A 22,630-nucleotide genomic window follows, 5' to 3' on the forward strand; every position below is an offset into this window, starting at 1 on the left:
TTAAATGAATCTGTTGGGACCTAATGTTCTTGATTAGCTTTTCAAAATGAGTACTCCACAATGAATTTTCTGTTTACCTAAAGTAAACAGGGAATGAATTGTCATTTATTTAAAGAGATTTCAAACACTGCTTTTGAAAATGAAGCTGTTTGATGAATTCAGTTATGTCTTCCCCTAAATTTTCCTTTCTTTCCAACTGCATTTTAAGCACAACATTTGCTCCCAGTGAATGAGAGTGAGACTGCTTAGTTATTATATCTCGAGGTAGTCTAATTTCTGTTTCATTTTTGGCCTAATCCAGTAAGAGCCTGTCTGCCAAATCTCTGCATTAGGAAATCCCTCATGCAACGGTCTTTGGGCTTCTCCCTGACACCAACTGTTCCATAAAAACAAAGTGTCCAAAGAGCAGAAGAAGCATGAAAAAAATACAGTTCTTGCCCATTCTAGCCACAGTGACTATGTTGAAAGAGAGAAACACTTTTTTTTTTTTTGGCTCCATGGCCCTATTCAGTTATAACAGCACTACTCATCTACTGTGTGCTATACTTTGGCTGGTCGGAGGGAAGACTTAATTCTTATAAACAAAATTCCTCTGAACCCTTACATTTTCTTGAATTTATCAATGAGACAATGAATCTTTCAGTTCTGCTCTTGTTAATATAGATTCTTTCAATGAGCAGCTCTTCCCTTCAGCCAAGGTATTTAAAGAATTTCAACATATACCTTCTGCTGTACTTGGTTGAAGATAGGAGCCATTCCTGTTGGTACTCAATTATCAGAGTGATTTTTGGACAGTTTGGTTCTTATTTAAGAAAGCAGTGAAAGTACTCTCACGTGTCCCCTTTTCCTCCCACCCCTTTGCTATTGGGAAGATAAGTTGGCCAAGACCCTGGCTGCGGTCAGTTTGTATTGAAAGAGGGGAAAAAAGAATATCTTTTTCAGTTATCATTAGCCAAAGGATATGTTTAGTTAGGGCCATACTTAAATACCATATCGTGTTATAGTTTGGGAAGATTTGAGACTAGTACAATCCTTGCCTTCCTGGTTGTTGTTTGAAATGATCTATTTTTGATAATATATTCAACTCTCTCTCTACCCTTATTCCCATAAAAAGGGAAGGAGGCCAAAGAAAAACCAGAGAGAGTATTTCTCTGATGAGAGATTTAACTAGTTTTTCATCTGTGAGAGAGATAGTGTTTAAGGGCTAGTTGCAAAGCCTAGAAAAAAAAAATTAAGATTTGAAACAAACAAACAAAAATAGACTCACTAATTCTTAGGATAATTGGGGAGTTCTTAGAGCCTGATTAGTAAATCTTAGAGCAAGTCTGATAAGGACTTGTTGTAGGAACTTGGGCCCTTGGACTCCAGAGGGCTTTCTTAATTCCAGGTTATAGATCCAGCTTCTAAGATAGCAAGTACAGACTCTGGTTAAGACAGTGTTTGTGTTTCTGAGGGATTGCCAGGATGGCTCTAGCAGAACGAGCACTGAATGGTTTCTGAATCTTTCTGGGCTCCTAGAAGAACCAGAGCAGGGGCTTAGATGGTCAGTACATTGAATCACAAGCATTTATTCGAAGTCCTTTGTCCTAGAATAGATGTTCCTGTGCTACCCGGAAAGGTTGGATGGTGTCTGGATTTCCCTCACCTTGTTCAATGAAGTAATTTTTAAAAAAATATCTTGGAATTTCTTGAAAAGGTGAGGGATATTAAGTAAGCTAAATGAGAGCAGAAAGAAATCAATGCCTGCATTATACAAGCGTATGTAATCAGAAGGCTTTGACAGCAAAAGCATCGGCTGATACGAAATCTGCTCCGCAGCTGTAGATTTCCTGTAGGGTATTGATTTTTCTGTCTAAATCCTAAACTGTGATATGTGCCATCACACTTAATGTACAACACAGATGACTAGATATTTAACTTGGTGGCCAAGATTCTTTAATCAGGGAGGGTTCAGCAGTTTCCTTATGCTTTTAATAATTTTGAATATGAAAGGCTGTCAAGATGAGCAACGTTCAGTAAAACTTGTGCACTACGTCACAGACCACAACCTGATTTAATCCCGTCATTTCCTTTCCTTCACCATCATTAGTAGTAGGCAAAAATTTATAGGATCAAATCCCAGAGAGCATTAGGGGACAGAACAAAAATGAAGATAACCAGAATGGTGGCAAGGACTTGGGGTCCTGGCAACCCTTAAAGGGAAAGTTCTTCCTAGTGCTTCAATAGCATTAAAACTTTGCACCATCATCACCAAGAGGACAGCACATGCATATGTAATCTGTGTCACGAACAAGTCAAGAACCCATGATAAAGAGCCATTATCTGTGTCAAAAAGTCCAGAAGGAAAAACATTCAGGGCCAACCTTAGGAGTAGGAAGGGGGATTTGAGAGGGTCCCTTTCCGTAAGGATCATAAAATCATAGAATGTTAGAGCTGGTAGACCACATCCCCTCTGCCTATCATTCCGCCATTATAACCTCCTTCCTTTGGGCCTTGAAGACTTTTTAACTTTGAGAACTCCCTGTATAAAATATCCACAATTCAGGGAGGGTTTATACCTTAATATATATAAATACCTTATAGATGAAGTTGACGTAGTAGTTGTCAGTGAATGTAAGACGTCAAGTAAGTCAGTGAGAGTAAAGATTTTATTTAGGTATTTAGAGGAAATGGTACACAGGAAGGCATGGAAAGACATTAGAAAGGAAGGTAAAAAGGTAAGATAAACCTTGACAACCTCCAAATTTTAGATTCTGAGTCTGGGATTATATTAAGGAAGAAGGAACAAATATGGTCTTAACATATGACCATTTGATATGATATTTAAAGTAGAAAAGGAAACAGACCTGGAAAATCCAAATCAGCATTTGTTGAATGAATGAATGAAAATAGGAAGGAAAACAAGGGAACTCAGAAAAAACAATTAGCTTGCTTTGTTTTTCTTAGCTCTAGATTTCTGAGTCATCATCTTGACAACTTAAAAGTTCCTTTGGTTTCTCCCCAGACTAGCTGGGGTGAGAGGGGGATCTTATGGTTGAATATAAAATATATTTATTATGTGTATGTATATATATTCCATATATATATTTATATATACCATGTGTATGTGTGCACATGTGGCAGTACAGTGTAGTGGATTCAGAATTGGCCTCAAAGCCAGGTAATACTGGAGTTCACATTTTTCCTCTGACACATACTGGCATTTTTTAATGGGGTAAGTTATTTAACTTCTCTCTAGGCAACCTTTTGGGATTATTAATTGCAAAATTCTTAATGACCTGCACTGATAGAAATTCCTCAGAATTTGGTAGAAATACCAAAGAAATCATAGGTTCAGTTTCCATCTATCTATTGATCTATCAGTCTATCTTTCTATCATCATATATACTTCATCTGGATGTGGAGGCAAAAGGGAAGATGAGTCAGAATTAATTTAGGGAAAGGAGGGTTATACTAAAATATAGTATACATACATAACATACATATGTATAGATATATATATATACATACATATATATATATATAAATCTCCCTATATGTCTATGTATCTCCCTAGTTATAAAAAAGTACCCTTCTTTCCCCAAACTGCTTCCTATCTTTCCCTTGTCTCAATACCAAGGTAAGGTACCCAAACATTTTTATAAATGAGTCCCAGGAGCGTTTGACTGAAAGTATCTCCCTCTCTCTCTCTCTTTCTCCCTCTCTCTCCCTCCCAATATAACAATTGTACTAGAAAACATGTTTTTGGGGGCCATTCATAACATCAAGGCAATTTGGGAATTTAAAATAAGTTTAAATTTGTGGCCTTGTATACCATGGGAAAAAGCAGTAGTGGCCAGGCCACATTTCATGAAGCCATTTTTCCACTCCATTTATTTGTGGAGATGGACAAGAGAAGTATGATAGCTAGACTCGGTCAGGAGAATCCTTCTGTAATATTGAATTATTGACCAGCAGAACAGAAATATGAATTCCTAGGCAACTCTGCGAGTCTCTGTAGACTTGCTAGAAATTTTGGGCATCCTATTTCTTCAGAAAGTAAGTTGATGCCAATTAAATAAGGGCATAAGAGCTTTGAGACAATGTGTAAGGAGGAGCTATTTGTTTAAAAAAAGTGAATTAAATGTCTATACAATCCTCCTTCCATTATTAGCTCAGCTTTTGTAAGCCACAGCAGTTAAGATAACTTAAAAAAGAACTCCCTGATTTTAAATGGAAATTAAATTACTATGCTAGTGAAACCTTGCCTATTCCATACTCTCAGGACCCCAGGTTGAGAGTGAGTTGTATTTATTTTCTTAAAGTAAGATCCAACTGTCTCCTTTCTGCCCTAATCCTCTCCTCTTGTAGCCCAGCAACAAGTCATAGTACACAATCTGTTTCCAAGGAAAATTGAAAGCTATAACAAATGACACTGACATTTAGATATGCTATCAGATCTGCAAAGCACTCTACATATATCATCTTATTTGATCCTCACAGAAGTCTTTTGAGGATTGTACTCTGGATTGATACCAATGATTTCATCAGTGCAGGGCAATTACAGTGAGGAAAGTCTCTCTCTCTCTGCTGATGCAGATTGCTGCGACTTAAGAATATTAAAGAATTGTCTGAGCCAATGAGGTTAAATGGCTCATCCTTCCTGGATAATAACTGGACAGTGACTATTTGGCAAAACCAGTATGCGTCAGAAGCAGAAAATGAACCCTGGGATTTCCTTGACTCCTAGGCTGACTCTGTATCCACTAGCTGCATCGCTCTTCATGCTGTTATTACCTCCATTTTACAGATGTGTAGCCTGAGACTGGTAGTGACTTGCCTGGGCTCACATAGCTAATAAGTACTAAAGGCAGCATATAAATACTGACTATAAGTACTGACCAGCTCTCTATTCACCTGGCATGGTATATATGCAAAGAATCTGAATGCTGAATTGGGAGCTATTGGGAACCCAAAAAATTATTTGAAATGCTGAATGCAGGACCAACACATTTCATCTTTAAGTTTGATATATTCTTGAAAGTAAGGGTTACTGATAAAACTGTCTCTTTAATACTATTAATTACTATTTAATACTATTAATACTATTGGCCAGTTAGTTGTCATTGTTAAACTTTACTTCAAACTATTTTACTTTGGTGTTATAGCTCACACTCAAATGTAAAGATTAAAAACCAGTGTGACAAACCTAGAATCCCATTACCCTCCCTCTACTACCCCTAAAATGTATCATTATACTATAACCTGAAGTTTTACTAACTGGCACATTGCTTATCAGTTTTCTAAAATAATAATTTTAAGACCCCCAAAGTGGTACAGTTGTCAAATTAGAAACTCAGGTCTATAAGGACATGTAAAACTGTATATTTCTTAGCCTGTTGAGGATTGTCTGAGTACTTTTGCTCTAGGACTGATTTACTATCATAGCTGATTTAGAATCATTTCAGCCCATCACATTAAAACTATCTCTCTGCTCCCATAGTTTGCAGAAATGAATTTTCCTGGCAAATGGAATCTTTAAGAGAAAACACATGAAATGAAACAATTCCTCATTTTTAACCAAGCAAAGGGAATGAATGACCAAAAAACCATTGTAGTGTGCCATGTTATCATCTTGTAGTGTTCTACAATTTTTATTTGTCCATTCGTCAAGCATTTATTAAGTGCCTACTGTATGTTAGACCCTGGGCTTGACACTAGAGATACAAAGGCAAAAATGAAATAGTCTCTTCCCCCGAGGAACTTACTGGGGGAAAAACTTGTATTCAGCTAATTCAAAATAAATCTTCAATGTAAATAAAAAAATAATGTGAGGTTGTTGTTAAAAAAGATGAGGGCAGAAGCATCCAAAAAAATTTGTATGGGGGGGGGTGTACCTGAAATAAGCTTTGAAGAAAGTTAAGGATGATCTCAAAGGAAGGAGACCTTGGGCAGGAAATCATTTAAGCCAAAGTTTCATTCTTACATTCTGCCTTTTGTCTCTCTTGGCATCATTTCAAGTTATTTCCCACCTGCATCTTTTCCCTTTTTCTATTCTTCTGGATCTATTGATCCCTTCCTTCTTTCTCTCTGCCTACTCTGCCCCCATTTCTTTGATCAGGTTCTCCTTCTTCAATATCTGTTAGTTACCTGTGTGGGCTATCTCCCTCCACCCCACCTCTGACTTATACAAAATGTTTTTCTTCCCTCTTTCAGATGTAGGTTGGAAGGTGGAGAACAAGAGTTGCTCTTTAGCTCTGCCTTCTTGTGCCTTTCCTTTGGTACCTGCTGGGGGCCAAAGCCATTTACTCTCAGTAGGTACCTTGGCTAAAACATGTCTTTGCTAAAAGGAGGCTTTTTCTGCCTGTCTAGCATCTGGCGCCATTTGATAATTGATTCAATTACAAAAGGAATATTTGCTCCTGACCCACTTCCAAGAGTTCTGATTGGAACACTTGTGCCCTACCCCTTAAATCCTGGTAGTTATATTAGTCATAAATTGAGATCTGAGATTACATATGTCCATGTTGAAGATGGGGGCTATATAGTCTAACAAAACTCCATGCATCCCAAGCCATTGACACTTGTCTTGACTTTTGTCTTGCCACTGAACATTGATGACTCTGGAAGAGAGAGTAAAGCTGATGACTTTGTGCAACTCTGCCTCACTTAAATACACTGTACACATAAAGTCACCCATGATGCCACTGGTCCTCTTCAAAAACCAAGGAGTGCCTTTACCACTGCCACCACCAAAACTCCAATAGAAAAGCCCATGCACACAAATCCAGAGTATTTAGGCTTCTTTCCAAGTGATAGTGGCTTAGTCAATGGTCTTGATTCTTGACCATTCAAATAAATTGTCATATTTGAATTTAGGGAAATTTCTTGGGAACAATTTTTAGATAATCAATAGCCTATGGGCCCAGGATGAGTAAAGATGTCTTTTGACTGTGTGGCTAATGGACATGTGGACTTGGTTGTTTTTATTGGTGCTGTATTTTTTGGAAGGGAAACTAGGTAAGTTAAACAAAACAAACCAAAAACACAAGCTGGAAAATAGATTGTATTCATTTTCAAGGCTGCTCTAGAGCATAGTAGGGAGGACTACCTTACCAACTTGGAGACTAACAATAAAAAAATAATTGAAGAGAATGCCTTCAAGGTTGCAAATGTGTTTATATGCAACATTACATTTGAGTCTCAATGACAACTCTGTGAAGGAGGGAGGTGACACAATTATTGTAGTCCCCATTTTACAAATAAGGGAACTGAGGCCCTGAGAAGGAAAATGACTCAACCAAAGTCCCTTCCTCCAGGTAGAAAGTCATAGGAAATGGCCCCAAATTCATTCCTTTCTTCCACTTTTCAGTGCTTTGAGCGACTAATTGTAGAAGCCAACAACTAAGATGCTAAATGTAAAATGAAAATGTAATTTACCCAGAAGAGAGTACTTGCAACTGCAAACTGATGGAAGCAATTACTTCAAGAAGCATTGTTTGAGGCTTCTTTGTCACCATAATTCTATCTAAGGATTCTAAATTAAGCCAGAAAGAGCAGCTGTAAGGGAGCATGAGGAAATGCAACTTCTTCTGAAAGGGGGTAGCTGTTTGTTTCTGCAAAGAGCTCCCACTGAAGAAGCAATTGTAGGAAAAGTATCCAAAGGATAGTTCCTTTTTATGTGCTAGACTATGAAAATGGCAGATGAAGCACTCCAGAAAAGTAGGGTGGTGGTATGCTTTTAAAATATTCTTTCATTGGGATTTGGGCATTGCAGAGGGAAGGCGGAGGGGAGTATGATTTCCTGTCTGAGAATAACAGATACATGTGGTAGCTGGCAGTGCTCTCCTGAAGATTTTGATCCAGTTTCTGGTTATCAAAGGAACCTAACTTTTCAAACAAAGATCTGAACACTCTACCAGGCAGGGTCAGAGTGAATTAGAGTTTTTTTCCTGATGTTATTCAGGGAATCTACACTATAGAAATTATGTCAAGTCAACAGTACCAAGTACTGTGTTAATTTACCTGGACCAGGTTCTGGTATATAGTGTTCCCTCTCCCCACCCCCCATCTTGTATTCTTACAATCTCCAGAGACAATTTTTTTATTGTTGTTGTTCAGTCGTTTCAGTCACGGCCAATTCTTTCTGACCCCATTTGGGGATTTCTTGGCGAAGATCCTGGAGTGGTTTGCCATTTCCTTCTCCAGGTTATTTGATAGATGAGGAAACTGAGGCAGGCAGAAGATAAGTGACTTGCCCAGGGCTACACAACTAGTTACGTGGCTAAGGCTGGATTTGAACTTAGGAAGAAAAGACTTTCTGACTCTAGGCCTGGCATTCGACCATTCCGCCACCTAGTTCCCCCCTCTAGAGACAAATAAATGCATGAAATACCAGGGAGAATATGCTTCCTAGGGTTTCCAAGAGAATCACAGAATCTTAGAGTTGGAAGGGATCTTGGTAGCCATCTAATTTAACCTATACCTGAAAAACAGTTTTCCTTGCAACATACTTGACAAATGATCATCCAGCTTCTGCTTGAAGATCTCTGATAAAGGAAACATTTATTATCTACCTACTGTGTGCCAGGCACTCTGCTAAACCCTATTTACATATCTCATTTGATCCTCACAACAACCTCCATGTGTGGAGGTAGTAGGTACCATTATTATTCCCTTTTTACAGTTGAGGAAACTGAGGCAGACAGAAGTTAAGTGACTTGCCCAGGGACGCACAGCTAGTGGGTGTCTGAGGCTCAATTTGAACTTAGGTCTTCCTGACTCCAGCCCCAATCTTCTATGTACTGTGGGACAGAGTAAGTAGGATAAAGGGGAATCCATCATTTGTTCCCAAGGCAGCCATTTCCACTTGGAATAGCTCTAATTATAAGGAAGTTCTTCCTTGTACTAACCCTACATTTGCTTTGTTGCAACTTCCACCATCATCCCTGGTTCTACTCTCTGGGACCCAACAGAACATGTCGATTCCTTCTTTGACTTGAAAGTCCCTCAGATATTTTAACTATAGATATTACAAATAGCGATTTGTAACTATTTAACTATAGCTATTATGCTCCTGTGTAGTCTTCTCTTCTTCAGATGAAACATCCCCACTTCCTTCAGCTCAAAGGGTCCTATATCAATTAAAAAAGAAAATCCAGAAGAGCCACGAATTTTCAGTATAAATATGTATGAGTAACCAGCCAGAACGAAAAACTGTATGTAAGCACATGGTTGATTTATGGCTAGAATAAGAAGTCAAGGAAAATATGTTGGAAGGAAAAGGGTAAGAAGAGAAAAAACACATTTTGAGTGGGGTGAAATGACAGAAGTAAATTGAAAGAAAGGCAAAAGAAGGGGTGGGGAAAGGAGAGGATTTTTTTTTTTTTAAAAGAAGTCAGCTATACAGAGAATCAAGATGGAAATATCCTTGTTAGCTCCAGGAAATCAACTCTATGGATTTCAAGGATGCTTAAATTTCCATTTTTAGTCTTTTTCCTTTAGCTTCAAGTCTCTTTGCTAGTTCAGAAATTGAGACATTTCCCATGGAGATACTTCCTTTTTCTGTGTGTCAGAGCTCCCCTCAAAGGCTAGTTTTACAGTTCTTCCTTCTCCTTCTCCCCATCATCTCTCTTTGCCTGAGGATTCAGAGTAGAGTGGTCAGGTCTCATTGAAAGGTCATACCCTTTCTCTCTCCCAATCTTCTATTGGTTCTAGATTCTAGCTTGATTTTATTGCAGGTAAAAACCACTCGCTTCCATTTTATGTTTTTGGATTGACCTTAGTGGACCTTGATCATCTCAGCACATTTGTCAACAATCCATTTCCCTCCATATTTGTGACAGTCAGGACTTTCAGAAAAATGTGGAGAATTAGAAGCAGCTATCCAGATAATCTGGGTTTAGAAACCTAGATCCACATTTGCTTGAACTTTCTGGAAAATTGCTTGAATTCTTCAATTCACATCACATTTTCTGGATCATTGCCATGAAGAATTTTAACAAATTATATTTAAATGATCAGGAATAACTCTCCAAATATTTATTGGAGATGAGATTTTTTGTTTTTGGAATTTTATAAATGTAGCATATCACTATTTGATTATTTCTAATTGTAAGGAAGTTCTTCCTTGTACTGAGCCTAAATATGCTTCATTGCAACTTATATCCTTGCCCCTCAGTTCTATTCTCTGGGGCCCTGTCCTCTGTGGTTCTAGATGGCCATCCATCAGTCTCCTTTTTATTTAGTTTCTCTCTTTATGTACATATGTGCTCACATATATATGTGAAGACACAAATATGCACATTTGCATAATACATGTGAAAAAACGATATACATCATATACATTTATGGGCATATTTGCCTCAGTTTCCTTATCTGAAAAATGAACTGGAGAAAGAAATGCCAAACCACTCCATTATCTTTGTCAAGAAAACCCCAAATGGGGTCACAAAGAGTCGGACGTAACTGAAATGACTAAACAAGAAATGCGTACAGGAAAATTAATTTGATAATAGGTTATTACATTGTTAACATTATCCCCTGCTTATATTAAACAAAATTGAAGATTCTTATGATATTTTATAAATACTAGAGTCTCACATGTATATAATGTATAAAAATAAATAACACAGGAATGTTAAAATTACCTTGAGAATTTTAGTTTCAGTTTTTCTAACTTTGCACTTAAACACTTCACATTCTGGATATCACTCGATAAATAAAGAAGAACTGAATTGTCTCAATGTAGACAGCTAGGTAAATAATTCCGTCCAAAAAGGCCTTCTCTATGAAAATCCCCACCCCTTTCCCACCCCTCCCTCCCCCGTTCATCTTTTCTGGGTAGTTGCTTAAACCTTTCCTCGCACAGCTATTTATTTATATTGCATGTTGTATACACTGACAATGACTTCAATTTTGGGGGTTGAGGAGATGTTGGAATATTCTGATGGAAAGTAAAAAATTCAGTCACACATTTTGAAGTTTGTAATGCCAGCCATCTGGATGCTTGGAAGCATCTGGGTATTTTGGCATTTAATTAAGTTCACATGCATTTAATAAGTACCTACTATGTGCAAGGATCTAACCTCAGTATCAGGGACACAAAGATGTCTAAAATACAAATACAGACATTTATTTATAGATCCTCAAGGAGATGACAGCCGTAAAATAAAATAGAATGTTACAAGTAGAAAAGAGAGCAAAAACCAAGTGCTATGGCAAATATATATGTATATATAGTGTCTGTATATATGTGTATGTGTGTATATATACGTATATATACCCACAATATATGTCATGTACATTTATAGGCATGTTTGCCTCAGTTTCCTTACCTGTAAAATGAACTGGAGAAGGAAATGGCAAACCACTCCAGTGTCTTTGCCAAGACAACCCCAGATGGGTTCACAAAGAGTCAGACATGACTGAAATGACCAAACAACAACAAATGTACACAAGAAAATTAATTTTAAAATAATGGATTGGGGGAAGGGAAATAAGAGAAGTCAGGGAAGACTTCATGGCAATGGTGCTACTTTATTTAAACTCTGAAGAAAGGGAGAGATTGCCACAGATGGAAATGGGGATGGAGGGTCCCTTCTAGGCATAGGGAATAGTGTGAGCAAAGCCACAGATTGGATGAAGGTAAAAAGAGAATGGGGGACAAGGGAGTAGTCAGTTTGGTTGTGACACAGACTACATGAAGTGGAAGAGTATGAGATATGACTGGAATTCTATTGTGGGGAGCTTTGAATGACAAGTTTCTTTCAGAAGAATATGGGGTTTTGCGTCAAGAAGTAATTTGGTCCAAGAAGTCTAGTAGAAAGTCTACATGGCCAGTGGTATGAAGGAAAATAATAATAACTAGCAATTATATAACACTTTAAGGTTTGTAAAATGCTACGCACATGCTATCTCATTCAGTTTGCCCAGCAGCTCTCTGAGGTAGGCAGTGGCATCCACTGAGAGAGGCTAGTTAAATAATTTGCCCACGTTCAAGCACCTAGACAGTTTCCGAGACAGGATTTTTGATTCTAAGTCCAGCACTCTATCTACAATAATGAATTCATAAAGACAATGAATTAGTAGAGACAGGAGGCAGTTAGGAATATATTACCATAGCATAGTAAAAAAATTTTAAAGGTGTGAACTAGGTCACTGTGTGGATACTGTTTGTCTGTTCATATGAGAGTATATGGTTATGATAGAGTACGCTTGTGTATAAAGTATTTTAGCTACTGAATTAATCAGCAACGATTTATTAAACATTTACTGTATCCAACACCATTCTTGGAACTGAGATCCTAAAAGAATGTGACTGTCAAAACAAAATATGTCAATAAAAGATTATAAAACACAATCCCTGCCTTCAGGGAACTTAGAGTTTAGAGGATGAGGTGAGAGATACACTTTCAAAATAACTAATGATGGTGTCTAAAATACAAAGTAGTACAACTAGAGAAAAGGATAGTATGAAATAACATGCTAACTGTACAATCCAGGAAATATATTTAAGAATTCAATTCAATATGTATTTTATTATTAAATTCCTACCATGTACAAGGCAGTGTGTTAAGTAGTGGGGCTACAATGATGAAAAATGTGGGAGGGGGCTGTGTGGTTAACAGGGTTGCAGTCATTAAGGGAAGTTTTCATTGAAGAGATAGGACATGAGATGGGACTTGATGGATGGAGATGGATAGGTAGAAAGGAGTGGGGGGGTACTGAAGGGGGTCTTTCAAGGAGAGGAGATACCATTAGAAATGCAATTAAGGTGGGAGTATGTAAGCTGGGAGATGTGCCCTGAGGAGACTGGCCTAACTGAAGTAAAGATGTACTTCATTTTTGGGGGGGAAATGTGGCAAAGAAACTTGTATTCATGTACTGAATGTGGTCAGATTATGGAGGATCTTGAAAGGGAAGTAGATAACCTTAGACTTGATGTGGTAGACAATAAGGATTCCCTTTAGGTTTTGGAGCAAGAAAATGATATTGAAACGGGTGTATGTGAAAGATTCATTTAGCACCAATGTGTGGGGTACATTGGAGCGCTGAGTTGAGAGGCTGAAAAGAGAAAGACTAGTTCATCTAGGAGGTGAATACAGCTAACCAGGTATGAGATGATGGAGATCTGGGCTTATTGTAAGGGAAGCAGTAGAAATGGAGATGTTCCTCAGCTTGAGAAGTGCATAGTATTGTAGGATTTAGACCCACGAGTTAATCTAGTGTGGCCTCCTCACCTCACAGATAAAGAATTTGAATCCCAGAGTTTTGTCTACCAAGAGAGTATCAAAAGATAATGGGGACTAGGTTCTAATGAATATGCTAATACAAATACCTGGCAGGGATATTAATTCTCAGGCCAAATTTATATGAAAATCCACATTTGGTTGGCTAATATTAGGCAACATAAATGAAAAGCAGTTTAGTATGTATATTACAGAAACAAAGGCACAAAGAAGGAGCAAAATTAGAACCTGATGAAAGTAATTTTTGACCTAATATGAATAAGGCATGAATATTACTTATTCCTAAAATTAACTAATTAATTGTAACATCCATTTTAAAATGTTTATTTCACTAAGTATTTCCTATTTAGAGTAAAATTTTTTAACAATCATTTAAAAAAAATTTTGAGTTCCAAATTCTCTCCCTCCCTCTTGCCCTTCCTTTGTACTCTAGAAAGCAAGCAATTTGATTGATTGCACATGTGAAGCAATGCAAAATACATTTGCATCTTAGCCATTAAGCATGACTTTAAATGTAAGAACTGGGACCACCATAACTCCAGGGTCTAAATCCTATGATAACTCTCAAGCTGAGAAATATATTCTTCTCCATTTCTACTGCTGCTCTTACAATAAGCCCAGATTTTCATCACCTCATACCTGGTTAGCTGCATTCACCTCCTAGATCAACTGGTCTTTATCTCTCAGTGTCTCTACTCCATGCTCCAATGTACACTGAGCTCTTTGGGAGCAGGAGATATCTTTTATCTTTCTTGGTATCTCTAGTGCATAGTACATAGGAGGCACTCAATAAATTGCTTGATTGACTACAAACATTCCTAGATCCAGCTTATTTAAAAGGAGATACAGTAAAATCTCCATCAGATGGAATCCAAATACCCATGGCTCAATTAAATAAAGCATTTTTTCTTTCAGATTTTTAGAGAAAAGAGGCAAATAATAAAATGAATGAGCGAAAAAGCATTTACTAAACTATTTGTGCCAAGCACTGTGCTAAGTGCTCAGGATACTGATATAAAAGCAGAGATAGCTTCTCCCCTCAAGGGGCTTACATAGTAATAGAGGGAGAATACATATATAAAAGGGAGTGGGGTCATGAGGAAGTAAACTGATACACCCCTTTCTGGAAAAATAGAAAAGTGAGGGTATTTTCATGATGACAAGGATGCTGGTAATGCTGTGAAGGTTGTGTCAAGGGGTTAAGGAATGAAATGGAGCATTTCTGGGGTTTCCTGCAGGTAAGGAAGCTCAAAATCAGGAGGGGAAGGAAAATGGGAAGGAAATGAGACCCAGACTTGAAGATCTGAAGATGAAACAGTTAAAACCTCCAGATCTTCGTAGACTTTTAGAAAGACGATGGATGAAGTGGTGTCAGACTAGGGAGTGATCCCAAGGAGCAACTGGTACAATACTTCTAGACTCCGTCACTGCTCTGGACAGAATACTGAATTAGGTGCAGTGGAGAGAGAGAGAGAGAGAGAGACAGAGACAGACAGACAGAGAGAGAGAGAGAGAGAGAGAGAGAGAGAGACAGAGAGAGAGAGACAGAGAGAGAGACAGAGAGAGACAGACAGAGACAGAGAGACAGAGAGAGAGAGAGACAGACAGACAGACAGACACAGACACAGACACAGAGACACAGACACAGAGAGAGAGACAGAGAGACAGAGACAGAGAGACAGAGAGAGAGGTGAATTATAACACTCTAAATGTGTTTTTATCAGATTGGCTAACATGACAGAAAATGCTAGAGGGGATATGGAAAAATTGGGACACTAATGCACTGTTGGTGGAGTTGGAAACTGATCTATTCTGGAGAACAATTTGGAACTACACTCAAAGAGCTACAAAACTATGTATACCCTTTGACCTAGCAATACCATTACTAAATCTATATCCCAAAGAGATCAAAGAAAAGGGGAAAAGACATATTTGTACAAAAATTTTTATAGTAGCTCTTTTTGTGATGGCAGAGAATTGCAAATTGAGAAGATACCCATCAATTGGGAAATGACTGAACAAGTTATGGTATATGATTGGGATGGAATACTATAGTTCTTAAAGAAAGGGTGAGCAGAATGCTTTCAGAAAAACCTGGGGAGACTTATATGAACTTGTGCAAAGTGAAGTGAGCAGAACCAGGAGAATATTGTACACAGTAAGAACAATATCGTAAAGATGAACAACTAGAAAAGACTTAGTTACTCTGACCAAGACAATTCCAAAGGATCCATGATGAAAAATGCTATCTACCTTCAGAGAGAGAACTGATGAACTTTGAATGCAGATTACAGAATAATTTTTTTAATTTTTAATTTTATGGTTTTATTTTGTTAGTATTTTCTTTTGCAACATGGCTAATATGGAAATATTTAACATGATCTCATATGTATAATTGAAAACAAAGTGTTTGTCTTCACAAGGAGAAGTGAGAGTGAGAGGATTTGGCACTAAAAATTTTTTAAAATGATGGTTGAAAAATTTTTTACTTGTAATTGGGAAATATTTCACAAAATAAATAAAAATAATTGAGAAGGAGGAGAGAGGAGAAGGAAGAAAAAGATGAGGAGGAAGAGGAAAAGAAAGAAAAAAGGGAGAAAGAAGAAAATAGCATGTCTGTCTTTTAGCAAGTTAAGATACAGTTGAGAAGTAACAACTTGCAAAACACTTCATGAACAAGGGGTTGTATTTAAAAATGGAAACAAAAACACTTCTGAGAGTTATCTTGGTAGCAATACAGAGGTCCACAGAGCTGTACAGTAAGAATGGGTGTTCAGAGTAATGCCAAGGAAGTGGGCAGGATCCTTAAATTTCAAAGAAAATTCACTTCTGTTTAATGTGAGACAGGAAAGTAAATTCATAATTTATAAGTTTTTCAGCAATAAGGGTTAGAATAGAAAGGAATTTCTGGTTAGCCAGATTCTGTTAGCCAAAAAATGAAATTAGGCTGAATTTCCCATTCCACGACAATTTCAGTTACCTGAAGATTTTTAAATCTATCCCAATGCATATTTATCTGCCTTTTGAATCAGCTTTCTTCTTTGTTCCTAAATTGATAATTTCAGGAATGTAAGAATTAAGTGCATAACTGATTCTCCAGATTCTATATTTTAACTTCTTCTGCCTTAGCCTTTTGAAAACCATTTGGGACCTATAAGTGTTAAGAATTGGAAAACTCAAAATAATTCAATTTGACAAACATTTACTAAACACCTTCCTATTTTGTAAAAGCTGCTATTCTGGGCACTTAGGGTGAGAATCTTTCTCCTCAAGGAGCATGCCATCTAGTAATAGCATAGTCATTAGTGCCATATAAACTTAAGTTTATTACTATCTTCAGCACAATAGAAAAAAAGGTTAAAATTAGAGACCAATTTCCCTGATCCTACTTCTCACTGAACTGGGCAGAGGTAGCCTAAACACAAATTAAAAAGGTGATTTTTCAAGGTGAAAATTACCTCCAGGAAAGGGAGGAGACCATTGCCTAAGGAAAAATTTAAAAAGAAAATCCCACCCATTTGAATTTACTTATGTTTATGGTTTCTTAATTCTTAATCTTTTTACCTAACTAGTCAAATGTAATTTTAGCACTTATATATGATTTCTAAAATCATAATATGTGTATCTGTGTGCATATGTGAATTACAATATATTTGAAATGCCATTTCTTCCAGTAAGACTGTGGGTAGTAAAATCATCTCTTCAATATTTTAATTACTTGCAGCAGACTGGATCTCACTTAGCAGAAGTTTTAGCTCTAGGAAACAATAAAATCACAATTATTTTTAGGTTGTGAAATTAACCGTGTGGTTATTTTTAGTTTTTATAATATAAATTAAAAGCACATGATAATGCCTATTTACCATGAAAAAGATGACCAAAATTAGTGGGTTTACATTTTATGTTTTTCATGAAAAGAAAGATTAGGGAATCATTGAGGATCATAATAATTAGGATACAGTCCTGGAAATGAGGGCTCAGAAGCTCCAATTGTTGGTTTATCTCACCACTGATTTTCTGGGCTACTATGACCATCTGGTTATCTTTTATGATCAGCATCCCTTAGACTTAAAGAGAAATTATAATATATTGAAGTCTCACACTGTCTGCAGAATCCATACAATAGTATTATCATTCTTAAATTCATTCATTCATTCAGTTAACAAACTGGAGCCAACTCCAAAGCATGATAGACAGGGTGCAGGAAACTGGTGACACTTCTTTATGACAAAAGTCCTTTTAGTATTTGGTCCAGTGTGGACTCATAATAACTAATAATAATAGCTCACATTTATAAAGCACTCAACTTGAGGTTTATAAAATACTTTCTTTATAAAAATCCTGTGAGGTAGGTAATATATTATTATCCCCGTTTTATAGATGAAGAAAGTAAGGTTCAGAAAAATTAATTCACTTGTCCAGGTTCACAGAGTTAATGTGCCAAAGCTTGAACTTGAGCCCAGATCTCTTGGGCTCTCCAAGACAAGTGTTCCAATATCCAATTATTTCCAACATCACTCTATTGCAAATAGTCTTACAGTAAGGTTTTTGTTTGTTCTCTACTTTGATTAAACTTCATATACTTTACCTGTCTTCTATTTTCCTCATACCATGTCTATCCGTTGTTCTGGGAGGAAATGTCTTGAGATAAAAAGGAATATTTCTAAAAAACAATTAAATATCTTTAAATATGCTAATGGATTACTTTGATTTCTTACCTATATATCAGAAGTTGACCATTCATCCCCCTGTAGGATAACCGAAAAAGCTTCTAGGAAATGCCATGTCAGGTTGGTGATTTTCACAGAAAAAAAAGAAAAGCTAAAAGGTCAGAGAAGTAGAGAATACTGCCATATGGAGCCCAATTTTTCCTAAATTAAACCTATGGAATTAGCGTACATCTTTTGGAAATGGAAATATGTGAAGCCCTGGATTTTATTATAGAAGTTAATACCAATAATTACTTAAAATTTAATGAATTTCACTACTGGCTTAATTGCTTTTGAGTAGTTCACTTAACTTATTGAAGAGAAGCAAGGACATATTCATTTAATGAGCAGCAGAAGCCTTGGCCTCGCATCTGCCTACATTCTCTTTTCAATTAATCAATTATAGTCCGATGGTATGTAATTACACATTAAGAAAGTTATTGGATATCTCAGCAGGCCCATCCCAGGGGGCTCATGAATACACTAATATAACACACCTGGAATGACCTGCTCTCAGATCAGCAAATTACACTCATTTCTCTCTCTGTCTCTCTGTCTCTCTCCCTCTTTGCTAAATGAAAATGAGTGCAATTACCATTAACTTTAGGACATATTATCTTGTCAATGTGATAAAAACACAGAGAGAGGAAGAGAGAAAAAGAAAATGAGAGGGAGAAAAGAGAGGAAGAAAGGAAAGGAGAATAGAAAGGAGGGAGGAAAGAAGGATGGAAAAAAGAAGGAAAAAAGGAAAAGCTAAAAAGGAAGAAAGGAGTAGTAGAGTGGAAATAAGACTAGATTTGGAGTCAAAGGAGCAGGGTTCAAATGCCGCCTCCACCACTTCTTGCCTGTGACCCTTGGGCAAATCCTTTCATCTCTGTGGGTCTCAGTTTCCACATCTGTAAAATGAGAAGGTTGGATCGTTTTTGTCTTTGTAGCCTCAGCACTTAAGCTTGGTGTCTGGTACACAGTATGCACATAATAAATGCTTGTTAAGTGAATAAATGAGTGAATGTATGAATGAATGAATGAAGACGAAATGACTTCTCAGACCCCTTTCAGCTCTAAATGTAAGATCTGAAGGAAGGAAAAGGAAATTTTCTCTGTTTAGTCTTCACAAATCTGTCTTTTGATATTAGCCCTTGTAACTGTATCAGGTCTCCAGTAGACATTTTTGTGGTTCAGAGAAACCGTGAAGTAATATCGGAGCTGTGTCTACTGAGTCATATGAATTGCTGGAGGAAATCAGACCAGTATCATTTGAACTCACAAAATGATGCGCGTCTCTCCTTCCCTCAGTCTCCAGATGAGAGAAACAGGCAAACAGGAAAACTCTGTCAAATCACATACAAGCTTCATTTGCTTGGCTTGCTTCACATCAAACCAAACTCTGGAACTGATCCCCTTGCAGTCTCTCTAAGCTTTTGCATAGCAACTAAGCTGTGTTGGGGAGAGAAAGGAAGAGGGAGAGAGAGAGAGAGAGAGAGACAGACAGACAGACAGACAGACACTGAGAGAGACAGACACAGAGAGAGACACAGAGAGAGGCAGAGACACAGAGAGAGACACACAGAAACAGAGAAATAGAGACAGAGAGAAACAGAGTCAGACAGAGACAGAGAGGGAGACAGAGACAGACAGAGACAAAGAGAGGGAGAGAGAGAAAGAGACAGGCACACAGAGAGATAGAAACAGAAAAAAATAGAAAAAAGACAGAGACAGAGACAAAGAAGGAAGGAAGGGAGAAAGGTAGGAAAAAGAAAGAAAGCAGAGAAGAGAGGAAGAGAAAGTGGGAAAGAAAAAAGGAAGAAAGAAAAGAGAAGAAAAAAGAAAGGAAGAAAAAAAGAAAAGGAAGAAAAGAGAAAGAGAGGAAATCCACCCAAAATATAACATGAACACATATGGAAGAAAGGGCAAATTTTACTATGTTCATGGTACAGAGGATATAGTTGTATAAAGGGAGGGCCATAGTCAAGCATGCCCTTCTGATTTATGCAAAATCAGTCAAATGAAAGAGAACCGCTTAACCCAAATTATGTAGTCAGCCTATGATTCTGTGACAGATTCTAAATTCCTGAACCAACTGAGGGAGCTTAAGTAAAATGCTCTGTTAAAAATAAGCTTTTGATGTCTGCACAAGTCAAAGGCAAGAAGCAATCTGTTGACATTTTTTGGTAAATGCTGTCTTAGTGTGAGACTGAGGTGTCAATGACTTATTCAGAGCCGAGTAATCCTTGTTTTCCTAAATAAACTCCCTCTGTAATCAATTCAGCAAGATGCTGAAAAGATAAAAATCCACTGAGATTAATAGATGTCCATCAATATAGAACTAAGAATACATGGTGAAATTTGCATGAGCCACTTGCAGAACAATATACCCTACTTTTTCAGGGGGGGCAGGCTTTGCTTAGTTGTTTTGAAATTCAGAAATGATTTTTTCTGTGTTTCTAATGCTGCTTCTCCTCCCCTTCCCCCCTCTCTCAAGCAAAACCTTCCTCTCAATGTGCCTTCTGTGCCACACCTGGCATCTGCCTTCAGTGAAATATGTGTGCGTATGGAGGTGCTGCAGAGTGTACCACTGGGTTATTGCATCCTTGGGCATCTTGACCTATCATGACTAATGTCTTTGCCCGAGGGATCATGTTCCTGTGTGGGCTACACTGGTGGCATTTGATGGGCCTCTGGAGATGGAAATGTAAACAGGGGCTACCACATAAAACCCTCCATCTGTGCCCATGTGGGTAGTGCAATGGAGAAAAAAATTTTTTTTCCAGGAAAACGCATTGATATTTACAGACACGGCACAATGGAATCCATTCTCATACACATGGGATCAGATGATCCCAAAGGGCCAATGGGCATTTGGCCTATGGAATAAGCAGCACTTTTTAAAAAATATCCTTATGATGGGGTAGAGGAGAGGAAAGGGAATGTGGCAGTAGGCTTCTGTCCATATAAGGTCTGGCTTTCAGATAGGCATATGGGAATCAGTTGGATCTGCTCTGTGAACCCAAAAGGTTGTAGAGTCTGTATGTACTTTACTTAGGGCAGTGGTCCCCAGATAGATTACTAAATCACACTTGGATGACATCAGTGTCTCCAAGGGAGGCTGGGGGTTCTCTTTTTTTGTGTTAAGAACAATAGAACTTGCAAACACATTGAAGATGTTTCCTTCTTATATTGTCTGTTGTTTCTGCACTCAGGTTGAGACTGGCCAGTGTCTATGAGGAGGGTTGGTTGTGCTGCTTCTAAATTCAGCCAAACCTCACTGCCTAGAAGAAGTAAGAAATAGGATAGGAAGGAAGTCCTAGGTTCAACTCCTTACTCTGCCACTAACTCTCATTGGACCAATCATTTCATCTCTCTAGGCCCCAGTTTCTTCACCTGTAAAAAAAGAGGGGGACAGGGGTTGGACAAAATAACCTGCAAGGTCTTGTCTAGTTCTAACATTTGATCAAAAGGCAATTTGGGGCCTTTTTGGGGTTTAGGGAAATCCATCCTGAGTGGGAGCCAATTTGAAAGTTTACCCTCCAAAAAAAGACATCTGCCAGCCAATCAACAAATATTTAATGAATCTTCACAAATACTAGGTGATAGAAGGGAATATAATAAGTATAACACATGGTCTAGTTACTTAGACTCATTCACCAGAACATGGCAGGAAATGACATATGATCACATAAATATTATCTGAATAACAACTCACTTTATCCAGTACTTTAGAGTTTGTAGAATGCTTTTCTCATCCTATCCTTGGGAGGTAGAAAATGCAAATATTAATATCCCAGTTTCACAGATGGGGAAACTGAGTTTCAGCGAGGTTAAGTGACTTGGGAAATAGGGAATGCCTATACTGATATCCTAGTTTTATAGATGGGGTAACTGAGCTTCAGAGAGGTCAAGTGACTGAAAACCACACATCTGGTAAATGTTGGACCTGGAACTCAGTCTTGGGGCTTTGGTTCTTTGTACTATTTTTTGATGTCTGGTCTTTAAGTTTTGTTTTGCCGTTTGTTTTTGTTTTTACACCATAGACATTTCCAGATATGCCCTTTCCTTCACCAGTCCTCCCCTTATTATAAAGAAAAACAATAATTAAATGAAAACAACTGATGTAAGGACTTTGTATGCAACACTGCACATCCATAATCCTCCGCCTCTCCATCAAAAGAATGGGGCACATTTCCTCCATTTCTTCACTGGGTCCATAAAGGTTCATTATAATTGCACAAGATTTAGATTGATTTTATTTAAATTCTCCCTTGTAACAAGGAAAGTTAAACAAAACAGAATGACAAGACAACCATGTTTGGGATGCAACACTCTACATTCTGCATATGAAATTCCGTACTTCTTTACTGAGAACAGGAAAGTTTTCTATTAGACTATGGTTTACACATATATATAGGAACACATTCACATACAGTCACTCTAAAGTGGCCATTGGCCACTCTATTGGTCATTCCAAAAAGGTACCCAATGGCCATTTGTATCCCTTATGACCCAGAGACATTCCCCATTGTAAGTGTCTTGGTGTCATTCCCATTATGCTTTTAGGGGTCAGAACTCCTGTTTCTTTCCCAGGCTGGGGTAGCTCTAGGAAACCCTAGGATTCCCCTAAAGCTATCTATGAGGCTGAATTGAAGTGAGTGGGATACAGTAGAAAGAGCAGTGCTTTGAGGAGTTAAAGCTCAT

General features: G+C 37.7%; 1 protein-coding gene across 3 annotated transcripts in view; it reads left to right on the top strand.

Moving 5' to 3' along the window:
- The window catches only part of SOBP (sine oculis binding protein homolog), a 228,742-nt gene that overhangs the window by 137,008 nt on the left and 69,104 nt on the right, over positions 1 to 22,630 (top strand). The gene's annotated exons all lie outside the window — the stretch shown is intronic.

This window comes from Notamacropus eugenii, chromosome 2, assembly GCF_028372415.1.
Source record: "Notamacropus eugenii isolate mMacEug1 chromosome 2, mMacEug1.pri_v2, whole genome shotgun sequence".
Classification (NCBI taxonomy): domain Eukaryota; kingdom Metazoa; phylum Chordata; class Mammalia; order Diprotodontia; family Macropodidae; genus Notamacropus; species Notamacropus eugenii.